We start from the raw sequence: 13,253 nt of genomic DNA on the forward strand, positions 1-13,253 counted from the left end.
CCCTGTTCCTCTATATTTCTTAGAATGTAACAGAATGCCGTTTCTTACTCTTCACATTGAGCCCTTGTTTCAGCATTTATCCTGACCTTCCTCATTACCTGAAATAAACTCTCACTCATTTGTCTGCCAAGTTACCAGAATTCACTGACGTGCCAAAGTGAAGCAAAACTATATACCTCTCATTAAAATGTATACTTCAGTCTTAAGTCTAATCATAAATGTGGATATGGCAAGATGCAGTTGAATGTAAAGTTAGAGTTAACTTTGTGCAAAGTTGACAAAAAAAGTTACGTGGGTGTAAGCGAAGCCATCCTCTTCCCAGTCTTTCCCACAATATTTTCCAATTTCATCCAGTAAACTCTGAGCATCATCATCAAGTGCTATCATCTTGTTGTTATTTTTTACTCATGTTCACGTCTAGCATAAAATAACAATAAAAACACATTAAATTATTGGAAGAAAAATTAATTTCTTTATCAACATAAAGCAAACAGAATGAAGTAAAAATCACTGAAAATGACAAACATTGAAGTTCAAATATTACTATTTTAAAAATAATTAATTACTTAATTAAAATTTATAAAGGATGAAGCTAGCTGGTTATTCATTTATTAAAAGTTTTAAAACACTTTTCAAAGAATCTGAGTTCAATAAGCAACAAAACTCTCAAGAAAATGTTGCCCTTAAATTATTTTTTCATGTAATGTTTGTCATAACATTATTAAATAATCATGGTTTATTAAACCTTCTTTCATTGAGGAAAAAGTCTCTGTCTATTTAATTATTTATTTGGTTATGATTATCTGATCTAAACACTTTCATGAGCCTTTGTTCCTGTAAACAGAAGGGTGATATTTAGGTTAAAGTAAAGTAAATTGAACACAGAATGGCTCATCTACTTCAATATTCCCAAAACATGACGTCCATTAATAATAACTATTAATATTTATTCAGTGTTTGCTTGGAGCCAGCACTCTACTAATAGCGTTACATTCATTATCTTGTTTAATCATCACAGTAATTCTAAGAGGTGGGTATTACTATTATTTATAAGGTTTTTTTTTTGTTTTTGCTGAGGAAGATTCACCCTGAGCTAACATCTGTTCTGATCTTCCTCTATTTTGTATGTGGGTTGCTGTCACAGCTTGGCTGACGAGTGGTGTAGGTCTGCGTCCAGGATCCGAGCATGTGAACCCTGGGCCTCGGAAGCAGAGCATGCCAAACTTAACCACTCGTTTTAAAAGAAGTAACTTTGGCATGGAGTACTCAAATGACTTACCAGAGGTCACCCAGTTGGTGAGTGGTAGATGCAGGATTCAAACCTGTTGTGTTTAGAGCCCACATTTCTAATTACATATTATATGCCTCCTAAATTTAAGTCATTTCTACTTACCATTTTCTAATTAGAACAAGTTACCCAGAATTATACACCTATCTTTTTATTCTTTGTTTTCTTCTTTTTTTTTTTTTTTCCTCCAGAAAACTTCTGCTAGGGTGAAGAAAGTATTTGGGAAAATTCAGAGAAAGCATGTGGAAGAGGATATGCTGAGCACATACACATAGAAAAATCTCCTTTGAGAAGCAGGGTTGGCCAGATTAATAAAGGAAAAATCAAAGGTATGGCTATAGAATTTGGTCCAGTATCTGTTACCTTAGTCCAAATAATTCAAGATCCTGGGGAAATCTCTCTATAGAATTGGGGATTTAGAATGCAAGGGCTGTTGATATATCAAACTACTCTGAAATAAGAGTCTGCTGGAAATGTTTTTCTATATCTAGTGCCTTAAAATTAAAGCTTTTCCATTTATAAACATGAGCAAAAATTGATTTAGTTAACTGTATTTTTTTAGTTGATTTAAAAATATTGATTCTGGGTACATCATACAAATTTTTGTGTTTAAATTCAAGCATTAAAAGTGAGTTTAAAGATAAAAAGCAGTACCATTCTTTTATTATCACTTTATCTGATTTAGACCATCTTCAAAAATTAGCTTTCACTTTCTCAAAAGGCTTGTTTTCTACATCAACACCCCTTTATTGGTTGGGGCAGAGAGAAAATTTTGATTTTCCAAATGTTTCTCTTTAGATAGGTTTGTACCTGCTGCAAGAAGAGATTTGCTTCTAGGGACGCTGTGGACAGACCAGCTAGACTTAAGCTGATACAAGGAAACTGAAATTACAAAGGCGTGGCTTCATGGTGGCGCAAGCAGTAAAGTGCGCGCTCTGCTGCGACGGCCGGGGTTCGCACGTTCGGATCCCAGGCGCGCACTAGACGCAGCGCTTGTTAAGCCATGCTGTGGCTGCGACCCGTATAAAGTAGAGGAAGATGGGCATGGATGTTAGCCCAGGGCCAGTCTTCCTCAAGGAAAAAAGGGGAGGCTTGGCATCAGATGTTAGCTCAGGGCTAGTCCTCCCTCCCCCCCCAAAAAAAGGCGTGGCCTCATTTCTAGCATACACTGTCCAGATGGTCTGTATAAAGGGATGAGTACTCTTTCTTTTCTTCTCAGGTTCTATCAGATGCTCCTGACCTTCAAAACCCTTACCTGGCTTGAGTTTGGCTACTGGAGCCACCCTTAGTCCATTTCAGGTACGTTTCCAGATCACTTCCTTTTTGTCCACTCCATGACTTTTTTTTGTTTTTTCGGTGAGGAATATTGGCCCTGAGCTAACCAATCTTCCTCTTTTTTCTTGAGGAAGATTGTCCCTGAGCTAACATCTTTGCCCATCTTCCTCCCTGGACCTCCAAAGCAGAGCACGCCAACTTAACCACCACACCACCCGGCGAGCTCCCTTCCATGACTTTTTATCTTTAGTTTTTCTGGTTTCTCAAATCACTAGTTGGTTTTATTGCTGACTTCCACTGGTCACCTTCCTATTTGGTTTGACTACTTGATTTTTTTAATTGCCAGTGAATTTTAATCTTTGGTGCATGCCTTCTGGCATCTGTCCTCTGTTTTCAAGTTATCTAGGTAAAACGTTCCCACTTCTGAGCTCTATTTCAGTCCTATGGAACATGTCCTAACTAGAATTGCCTTTCACTCATACTCCGCCTAACAAGGGGATAGAAATTATTGTTATTTTTCTTTACCAAGATGAAGTTATATATGTGGAGAAAATGGGGGTATGGTGGTTGGAAAGAGAATTATCCAGAGAATTGGTATGGTTGTTTTGCATTCCACACCTGGCTGAATTTCAGGAAGAAATGCAAAACATGAGCTAAATTTGTATTTTTACAGGTTTCAGTGCTGTCCAGGGATATACTTTTTATATAAATTATGAAATAGCATTTTATCTTATTGTTTAAATTCTGATGATTAATATGTTTTGGTCAGATGATAATAATACCTTATATTTGCCTAGAATTTAGATTCCATTTTTGGAACACATGTCTTTTGGATACACATTAACTAGAATATAGCATTTCAATATTTTCCAAATAGGCTAGATTCTCAAGGTGATATTGCTAAATAGTACATGATAACTCTATGTTTAATATCTCTTATTCCCCATCTATCAATTATTACTCAGTTCCCAAAGACCACATAAATGTCATCTCTTCTGTAAGTCCTTTCCTAATCTTTCCAGTTGGATTAGTTCTTTCTTTCTCTGACGTTCCATAATGCCAGTACTTTTATTTCCTCTCACTATTAACTTAAAACTTCCACTACATCTCTGACTCTTCCACTAGATTATATGATCCTTCCCAGTAACAGCAGCGTCTAACCATCTTTGTTTCTGTCACAGCAGTCTAGCTTGATACTTGACCTGTGTTAGGTAATGTAAGTTTTCCTTTAATTGAGTTGATGATTTGTTTTAGCTTTACCAGGATTATGCGGCCTCTTCTGAGGTTTCATCTCATGAGCGCTTTCGGGTTATTTGCTAAAATATTCTTAGATTTTTAATTATGTTGTTATAAAAATACCAGCTCCTATTTGAAAGCTGGTTGCTGGCTTATTGTGTTAACAACCTTATTATTACACTTGATAAAAATCCATATTAACCGACTGGTCTTGTCTCCCTATTTCAGCTGTTTGCTTGTCATAGTTCAACTAACTCTAACCAGATTACTATACTAGATATGTTCTCCTCATACATATGTATATCTTTGGGAAAATTTTCTGTAGACAGTAGATACCAATACTTATTCTGCAATGCTGTAGGGATGATTAAATTTAATGATGTGTGTAAAGCAAATGTAAATGTTAATATTTAGTCAACAAATGGTGACTATCATCACAGTTTCATGTTCAACTGACGTTTATAAGATAGATAGTAGTGTTTTGAGGTACCACCTCTATATATCTATATTATCATAATTTTTCTGCTAGGAACTTGAGACAAATTGAAGTTAAGTGGCTGGCTCCAAATCATATATCCAGTAAAGTATAGAGATTGTCTTGAACTTTGAGCAAATTGTTCTCTCACTCTCAGATAATTTGCACATTGGAAAGTATTTTTTTTTTTGATTTTATTTATTTATTTTTTTCCCCCCCAAAGCCCCAGTAGATAGTTGTATGTCATAGCTGCACATCCTTCCAGTTGCTGTATGTGGGACACGGCCTCAGCATGGCCGGAGAAGCTGTGCGTCGGTGCACTCCCGGGATCCGAACCCGGGCCGCCAGCAGCGGAGCGCGCGCACTTAACGGCTAAGCTACAGGGCCGGCCCGGACATTGGAAAGTATTAACATGCAGAGAAATTAATGGTTGATCTTTCTCAGAAGTATTTGAAAGTTAAAATAGGACTGGGCTGTGATGTAAATGAAGACACCCTGATGGTAGAGGTTCTGGCTGCTGAGGGAGTTCTCAGAAGTCCCTTAAAATACAACAGAGATTAGGTCTCCTATATAGTATACCTATGAATATCTTCTGTCTCGGTCAAGAGATGGGCAATGCAGACCGCTACAACTCTTTGAACAAAACTATCGTAACAAAAAAATGTGAGAGATTTTAAAATGGTAAATAGTCCTCTGTGTCAGAAGCATAATAAAATGCATGTATGGTCTTGGGTATTATGTGAGATAAGATCCAGAAGGCAGATTGGCTCATTTAACAAATTACTATTTTTCTCAACTATGTTCCAGAACTGGGCTAAACAACGGAGGAATAAAGAAGCAAGACATGCCACTCCTGCACTTGAGAAACTCATTCTGAGAGAGGAGGTATAAAAATACGCATGTTAAACTAGAAGGATGTGAACCTATGACATACAACTATCTGCTGGGGCTTTGGGGGGAAAAAAATGAATAAATAAAATCTTAAAAAAAAAAAAAAATACGCATGTTATTACAACAAATGCAATGGCTGCTGTTAAGTTCAGCTGGAGCTTGAAGGGAGAAGCCTACTGCCTCTTCTGGGGGAGTGGAGGATGGTTTCATAAAGTAGGAGATATCCGAGTTAAGATTGGAAGGATGTGTAAAAATACTAAGTGATGAGGAAACACTATGTGCAAAGGCTTTCATGGATTCAAGTGCATGTTCTAGGAGAAGTGAGTATTATATTCGAGCCAGAATATACAATAATTAGGGGCATAATCTCTTAACCTTGGACATGGAAAAAAATATCTTAACAAATAACAAGATATTTACCTTATATTTAAGATAAATTTAATGCAGCTCTCCAAGTACCAAATTTAACACCCACACACCTTGTGCCTATTATTAGAGCATTTTATTATAGACCTGGGTTTTCAAACCAACATACGAACTAGTTAATAATCACAACTTGCTTATTTTCGTTGAGCTATTAAGTACACTCCATTCTGAAGTAAGGAGATTAGAGAAGTAGGAGCTATATATAGTCAGCAAGTCTGAAAACCTCAGTAACTAGAACAGACATTGCTTACTGGCATAGGTACACTGAAGGATGTCCTCTCCTCACATTACCAACATGTCAGGATTTTTAGCAGATGTTATTAAGACACCACAGCAATGCAGAGATGTATGTAAACTGAGAGCATAATCACTATGAAGACTGAAGGCTGATGATTTGACTGTGTTGAAGCTACTCCGGTGTCTCTCTAATTTGTCACATGACTTAATGTTTAACTCTGTTATATGGTTAAAATCTGGGTTCTTGACGATTTCTTTTTCTTTTTCTTTTCATGAAGTGGATGATGATTTGTAAACTGACTCTTCATGTTCCTAAACCACTGGGCATTTTAAAAATTAGTTTCCATGAAATAGAAGTGGTTTCAAAGGAAGTCTTGGCTCAACTAGCTTCTTGGGGATTTTGACTGCCAGAATATCCATTCAAAGAAAGATGGTGATTTCTAAATTATTCTATTTTTACTTTGATATCCTCCCTGTAACTTTACAGTTTTCTCCATGCTACTTCCCAGGATCTCCCTCCTATTTGTCCTCAGGCTATGTTACCACTAGCAACCGCGATTACTGGCCCTCCTTGTTCCACCAGCTACCAAATCTTAGTGTAAAAGTGGAAAACCTTGCAAATATAACTGTTTAAGAAAACACTTCCACATATATTACCGGGGGGGGGGTGATCTTTAGTATTCTTTTTTAACATGTTGATAACGAAAAGCAGTTGAGAATCAAGAAAATTATCTTCATTATTTAACATAAATTAAGCCAAAATGATTAACCTTAATAATATGTACACTACATTGGATTTTTGTGTTGCTCTTTTGACTTGACTTGTTAATTCACTTCGTTTCCATGCAAACTTAAACAACAAACATTAACTGAATGTTTATTTGTACTAGGCACCGTGTTAAGTGCTTAGAAAATTATTAGAAAAATCAGAACAAAAACTCTGCTCTTGAGAAATTCACCAGCTATAAAGAAAGAGAGAGACACATAAAAAGATGATTTTTCAATAAGGATGCCAAAAGAATTCAAATGATGCAATGTTAAATATTTTTTGGGTGGAAAACAAACTTCATTTTTATGTGTTAGGAGCTCACAGACTTCGGCATAAACTGTCACTAGAGGATTTAGATATGTTTGGACGTGTCTGGAGGTTCAACAGTAGGGACTCATCTGGAATTTGTTTGCGTGAGAAACCAGAGTTTTCTAGGAAAGAACACTGAGTAGCAAAGTGGGTTAAGATGCATAAAAATATTGGTTCATATCTTGTTGGAAGAGGGGATTTTTCTTTGGCCCTTCTCTTGTGGACATGTTCTTGAGTCGTAACGAGAGGAGAAAAGAAAAAAGAAAGATCTAAGTCTCTAAGATTCTGTTAAAGACATATATGACGTACAGCATATGTGGAAGTCATGGTGCTGGTGGACGCAGTAATCCAAGTGGGTAACACCCTCCAGCCAATGGGCCAGAATAAAAGTAGGGGAAGATGTCATGCTTTGGCATATATTGACAACTCTGACAACAGCATAGGCGTCATGTCATCTTCTGCATAGGCACCAGCAATTATGCTCTGCGCACTAGAAGCACTGGCTGCTTTGGCAGCATCTCTGTGGCTTATGGTGATTTTAGCATTCTCAGCAGCTGTCTTCTTTCCATTTATCTAGAGCAGGAGAGGAGAAAAATCGCAGATACACATGATCACTGAGATGAATTATCTGTGAGCAAATGTATGACATCCTTTGGGAACACAAAGAACTAGGTTCGTAGAGTCTGAAGGTGGCCTGGAAGTACTCACAACACTGAATAAAAGCAGAACAGAGAGCATTATTTGGTATTATTATTTTAACACCGCCTAGACTCCATTTTTAATTTTTTCTTTCAGGTGATTTTTCCCTAGAGAAAAATAAACTATAACTAAAACTATATTGATTCTAAACAACATGCTTACAACTCACTTTTCTATATCTTCTAAACACTATCATATTATCAACTGTGATCAGTAAGAAGCAGCTAGCCTGTACCTCAAAAATTTAGCCCTCTGCCAGGAAAATGCCTTCACTGAATCTAATCTAATCTTATGACTTAAATGTTAATGGAGTCAATTTTTAAAAGAGCCACATGAGACATTTACATAGCTCTGTATATTTGTTCTTCCTCATGTGCCAGTTATCAACTGCCTGTTTCTTGGCTTCACATCCATCTTTCTTTGCCCTGCTTAATGAGACTGGAGCTGAGTCTTGTGGATCTTGCCCATTGGTAGAATGTAAGCCTTCATCAATAAAGGGCAAAGAAGTAAAACCGCAAGGTGATGGAGGCAGGAAGACTCTTCCCTGCTGGGTCCTGACTATTCCTCCATTATTTTACTCAGCAAGGGAGCTTCTGTTGCATCCTCAGACTCTACTTCCCCAGAATAAACCACTTGCAAGCAGCTCAGTGCTTCAACAGCACAGCCCTGGCCTGTCCACACCCTCTGCAATGGTAAGCTACTTCCGCAGACCAGCTCTAGGCTGAACTCTGCAGCTAGTTTCTTGGCCATGAGCAGGCTTGTGTATTCCTGTAGTCACCAAGCCCAAGTCAATGAGGTCTGAATTTAAGTCTTGGAGGCAGGGCCCTTCTCCTAATTCTTAGTTCCTTTATTGTGCCCTCTCTCAGGCTAGGAGTAGTAGCTGCTTTTTTTTGCACCTGTTACTCTTGGATCTCGTAAGAGTTCTCTTGCTTTTTTTAGTAATTAACCATATTCTAATGGCTAAAATTTCTTTATATTAATTTTTTTCCTGTTCAAATGACTTGTGGTTTTTATCTCTTGATTGGACCCTGATTGATATATCCCCTTTTCTCTCATGCTATTCAAAGTAACATAAATATCCAAATAACAAATTTAACACCGTTTTAAAAAATAAATGTTATTTTTCTCCTTATTATGTAATGAAAATCCATTGTGTTTTACTTTTTATTTTGGTATCTAGGAAACTCAGAGTACACAAATACGTATTACTGGAAAATAATGGAATCCTTATACTAGGTTAGCAAACTTTCTATAAAGAGCCAGAGAGTTGAGAGTTTGGGTTTTGTGGGTCATACGGTCTCTGTTGTAGGTATTCAGCTCTGCTGTTGTAGACCTGAAGCAGCCAAAATAATACAAAAATGAAGGGCGGTGACTGTGTTCCAGTAAAACTGTATTTACAAAAACAGGCATCTGGCCGGATTTGGCCTTCAGACTGTAGTTTGCCAGCTCCTGCTTTAGATAATAATCTCATTACACAGCTACATAGTAAAAATATCACATACTAAAAATATGATTTGTGAAATGTATTATTCCTGTTTTAAAGTCATAGAGTTATAGAAAAAATGTAGAGTTGAATGGATTTTCAAGTTAATCTAAAATGACATTTTAAAGTTAATCTGAAATGACAGAACTTGGTAGACAGAGCCTATAGAATCAGACTTTGAATACAACTCTGCCGTTACCTACCTATGTGCCCACGGGTAGTTCCATTTACCTCTCTAAACTTTATTTTCCTCTTATTCAATATGGAGATACTAATACTTTGCCTTTAAAGCATATCACAATGGTTAGTATTCACAAAAATTCGATGAATGCCTAGTTTGTGTAGTATATTGTGTTAGGCAGAGGAAACAACAAAAAAGGAAAGTTAGAGATGAAGCCTGTTCTTAAGGAAAATAATATTGATTTTGGGAATAGAATAGGTACATATGAATAGTTTATATACAGGCCCAACTGAGTCACGTAGGTGTATTATGAAGTCTACTATTTTAGCACTGGTTAAATATTATATCCTTCAAATATTTGTTCAATATTAATTTAGAGGAGATGCTGACCACTGTGTTGGGAGAGAGATCTGATCCAAAGAAGAGAGGACAGCTGGTGCTATATCCAGTCTAACTACCCAAAATAGACTATTTTTAAAAAGAAGAGACTGAGATACCTTTATTTGTCAAAGTCAAGTGCTGTCCATTATCAGCTGTCATAGGGCTTGAGAGTAAGTTGATTTCAATTGGAGAAAGTGTTATGTTTTCTCATGTTCCAATTTCTGATTTCTCCAGATTTGTGTATATATACATATACATATATAATTATATATTCTAATATATAATTGTAATGTATAACACATATATGGAAAAGAATGTAGAGAAAACATATTTGCAGAGTTCAGTTAAGTATCACAAAGAGAACACCTATGTAATTATCACGCAGTTCAAGAAATGGAATATTGCCAGCACCCATTTCCCCTCCCACTCACTGTTTCTTCCCTCTGAACAAACATAACAATAACAGCAATTTTTAATATTACCCTTTAGCTTGGCCTTTATTACCTTTTAGTTTTTGAATTTCATATAAATGTAAACATACAATGTACATTATCCTTGACTGAGTTCTTGTTATCAACATTAGGTTAGTGATATTTAAATATGTTGCTGCCATTAGCTGTAGTTTATTTTCGTTACCATATAATATTCCGGTGTATAAATATATTGCCAGTTAAATATCTATTCTTCTGCTGTTGGGCTTTTTCCTAGTTCTTGGCCATTATGAATACTGCTGCTGTGAATAATTTTGCATATGTATTTTGGTGCACATATGTATGATTTATATATATACAATTTAGAGTGGAATTTCTTTGTCATAAGGTAAGATAGATCTCTTCAACTTTAGTAGAAAATGCCAAGAGCACATACTCTAAATTATTTTGTTTAGTCATTTTCTATGGATATTCCATGTGTTCTTGAAAGAATGTATATTCTGCAGGTGTTGAGTACAGGGTCAAGTTTGCTAATCATATTCTTTAAATTTCCTCTATACTTACTGATTTTCTTTTTTCTGTTTGTTCTATCAGCTAGTGAATAATCTGCATTAAAATATCCCCCTATTATCTATTTGTCTATTTCTCTTCCTAATTTGTCATTTTTTGCCTCACATATTTTGAGACAATGACATTAATTGTGCACAAATGTGTATTTTCTGTCTTTACATAATCTGGTGGATAATTTTATACCATTTGATGTGCCTGTCTTTATTTCTAATAATGATTTTTTTTGTACTAAAGTTTACTTTGTTACTGATAGAACCTAAAAGCTTTCTTTGGGTTGGTGTTTGTATTCTATATCTTTTCCAAATTTTTAATCTCAACCTTGCTGTACTCATATTTTAGAAATGTTTTTGTAGTCAGTATATTATTATTTTTTGTATTATATCTTTTCTTTAATTAGAACACTTAGTCCAGTTATCAGTAATATAAATAATATAACTATTAATATATTTGTATTAAAGTCTATCATCTTCCTATTTGCTTTCTATTTATCCCTTCTTTCCCTTTTCTGGTTCCCATCTTCTGTTTCTTTTGGTAGATCTCATACTAATTTGGTTCCATTTTTCCTTCTGTTAGGCAAAAATTATTTATATTTTTATTATTCTTTTTGTGAATACTTTAGGAAGACAATATTCTTGACTTAGTCTAATATTAATTAGTACTTTTACCATAAAAAATTCAAGGGACTTAAAACATTTTAACTCCTTTTACCACTACGTTTTGGCTATACACAATTGTTATATATTTTAATTCCCTCTCAATCTCTCTCTCTCTATATATACATCCTAAGACATTATTATTATTTGATATAGTAATTTTTATTATTATTTGATATAGTCAATGTTTTTATTTATTTATTTATTTATTTATTTTTTGTGAGGAGATCAGCCCTGTGCTAACTCCCCTCCCCTTTTGCTGAGGAAGACTGGCCCTGGGCTAACATCCGTGCCCATCTTCCTCCACTTTTATATGGGATGCCGCCACAGCATGGCTTGACAAGCGGTGCTTACGTATGTGCCCGGGATCCGAACCGGCGAACCCCAGGCCGCAGCAGAGCACGCACACTTAACTGCTTGTGCCAACGGGCCGGCCCCTCAATGTTTATTTAGATTCACCCTGATATTGACCACTTTTATTACTCTTCATTTCTTCCCATACCTCTGATCTTACATCTGAGATTATTTTCCTTCTGCTTGAAAAATATGCCTTGTAATTCATTTTGTCTGTTGGGAAAAATTCTCTTAATTTTTATTCACATGAAGGTCACTTTATTTCACATGAATTCTTGAAAATGTTTATTTTAGCATTTTGTTTTTCTGGGTATAACATTCTAAATTTGTATTTATTTTATTTTAGCACTATAAAGATAATATTTCACTGTTTTATTTTATTATTTCTGTTGAGGATTCAGCTCTCAGTCCAGTTGTTGCTCCTTTAAAAATATTTTTTGTGTGTTTTTATCTTCTTTTACATACTATTATTGTCTCAAATTTTCAGGAATACCAGTAAAATGTAGTTAGGTGAGAGTTCGCTTGGATCTCAAATACTCTTAAATTTTATGTCTTTTGTTATTGGATAATTCTCATCCATTATCCCTTCACATATTGATGCTGCTTCTTTCTCTCTCTTTCTTTCTGAGACTCAAATTATACATATATTAGACTGTTTTACTATATCTTCCATATGTCTTACCCAACTGTTTTGCCTTTTTCATTCATTCTTCTCCATGACTCATTAGGATGTTTTCTTCTGACCCATCTTCAGGGTCACTGATTCTCTCTTCGACTATGTCTAAACTGTTAAATCCTATCATCAATTATTGATTTCAGTTTTTACATCTTTCAGTTGTAGAATTTCTACTTTATAAATTTTCAGTCTTGTATTTTATTTATTTGAAAATACTAAGCATAATTACTTTAAAGCTTGGTCTGGCAGCTCCAATATCTGGAGCTCCATTGAGTAGGCTTCTGTTAATATTTTGTTTTTGCTAGATTTACTTCATGTATTCTTGTTGCCATGTGTTCCTGATTTTTTTTTCTTTGTGAGGGAGATTAGCCCTGAGCTAACATCTGTTGCCAATCCTCCACTTTTTGCTGAGGAAGGTTGGCCCTGGGCTAACATCTGTGCCCATCTCTCTCTACTTTATATGTGGGATACCTGCCACAGCATGGCTTGATAAGTGGTGCATAGGTCGGTGGCTGGGATCCGAACATGTGAACCTCAGGCTGCCGAAGCGGAGAGTGTGAACTTAACTGCTATGCCACTGGGCCGGCCCCTTCCTTATTATTATTGATTATGTAAATTTGAAAATTTTTTAGATGATTTGAAGTTGACTGAAGTTGAAGTCCCTGAAAGTGCCAGTCTATATTCAGTGCACATCTTCTCCTAGGATATTTGTCTTTCAAATTTCAACCAAAAATATGCAGAAGTTTATCAGAGACCTGCCACCTTAGCAGGTCCTCAACTTCAATTTTTATCCACCCAGCCCTTTGTCAAAAATGTTTTCTTCCTCCTAGTAGCCTTTGATAAAATCAATAGATACCTCCAGGGGCAAAGTGTCTAAAATGCTAGACTCATCTTCCAGAGCCTCATCTCCTTCCTTCTT

The sequence above is a fragment of the Ceratotherium simum genome, chromosome 15 (assembly GCF_057802395.1).
Source record: "Ceratotherium simum simum isolate JZ-2026a chromosome 15, ASM5780239v1, whole genome shotgun sequence".
Taxonomy (NCBI): domain Eukaryota; kingdom Metazoa; phylum Chordata; class Mammalia; order Perissodactyla; family Rhinocerotidae; genus Ceratotherium; species Ceratotherium simum.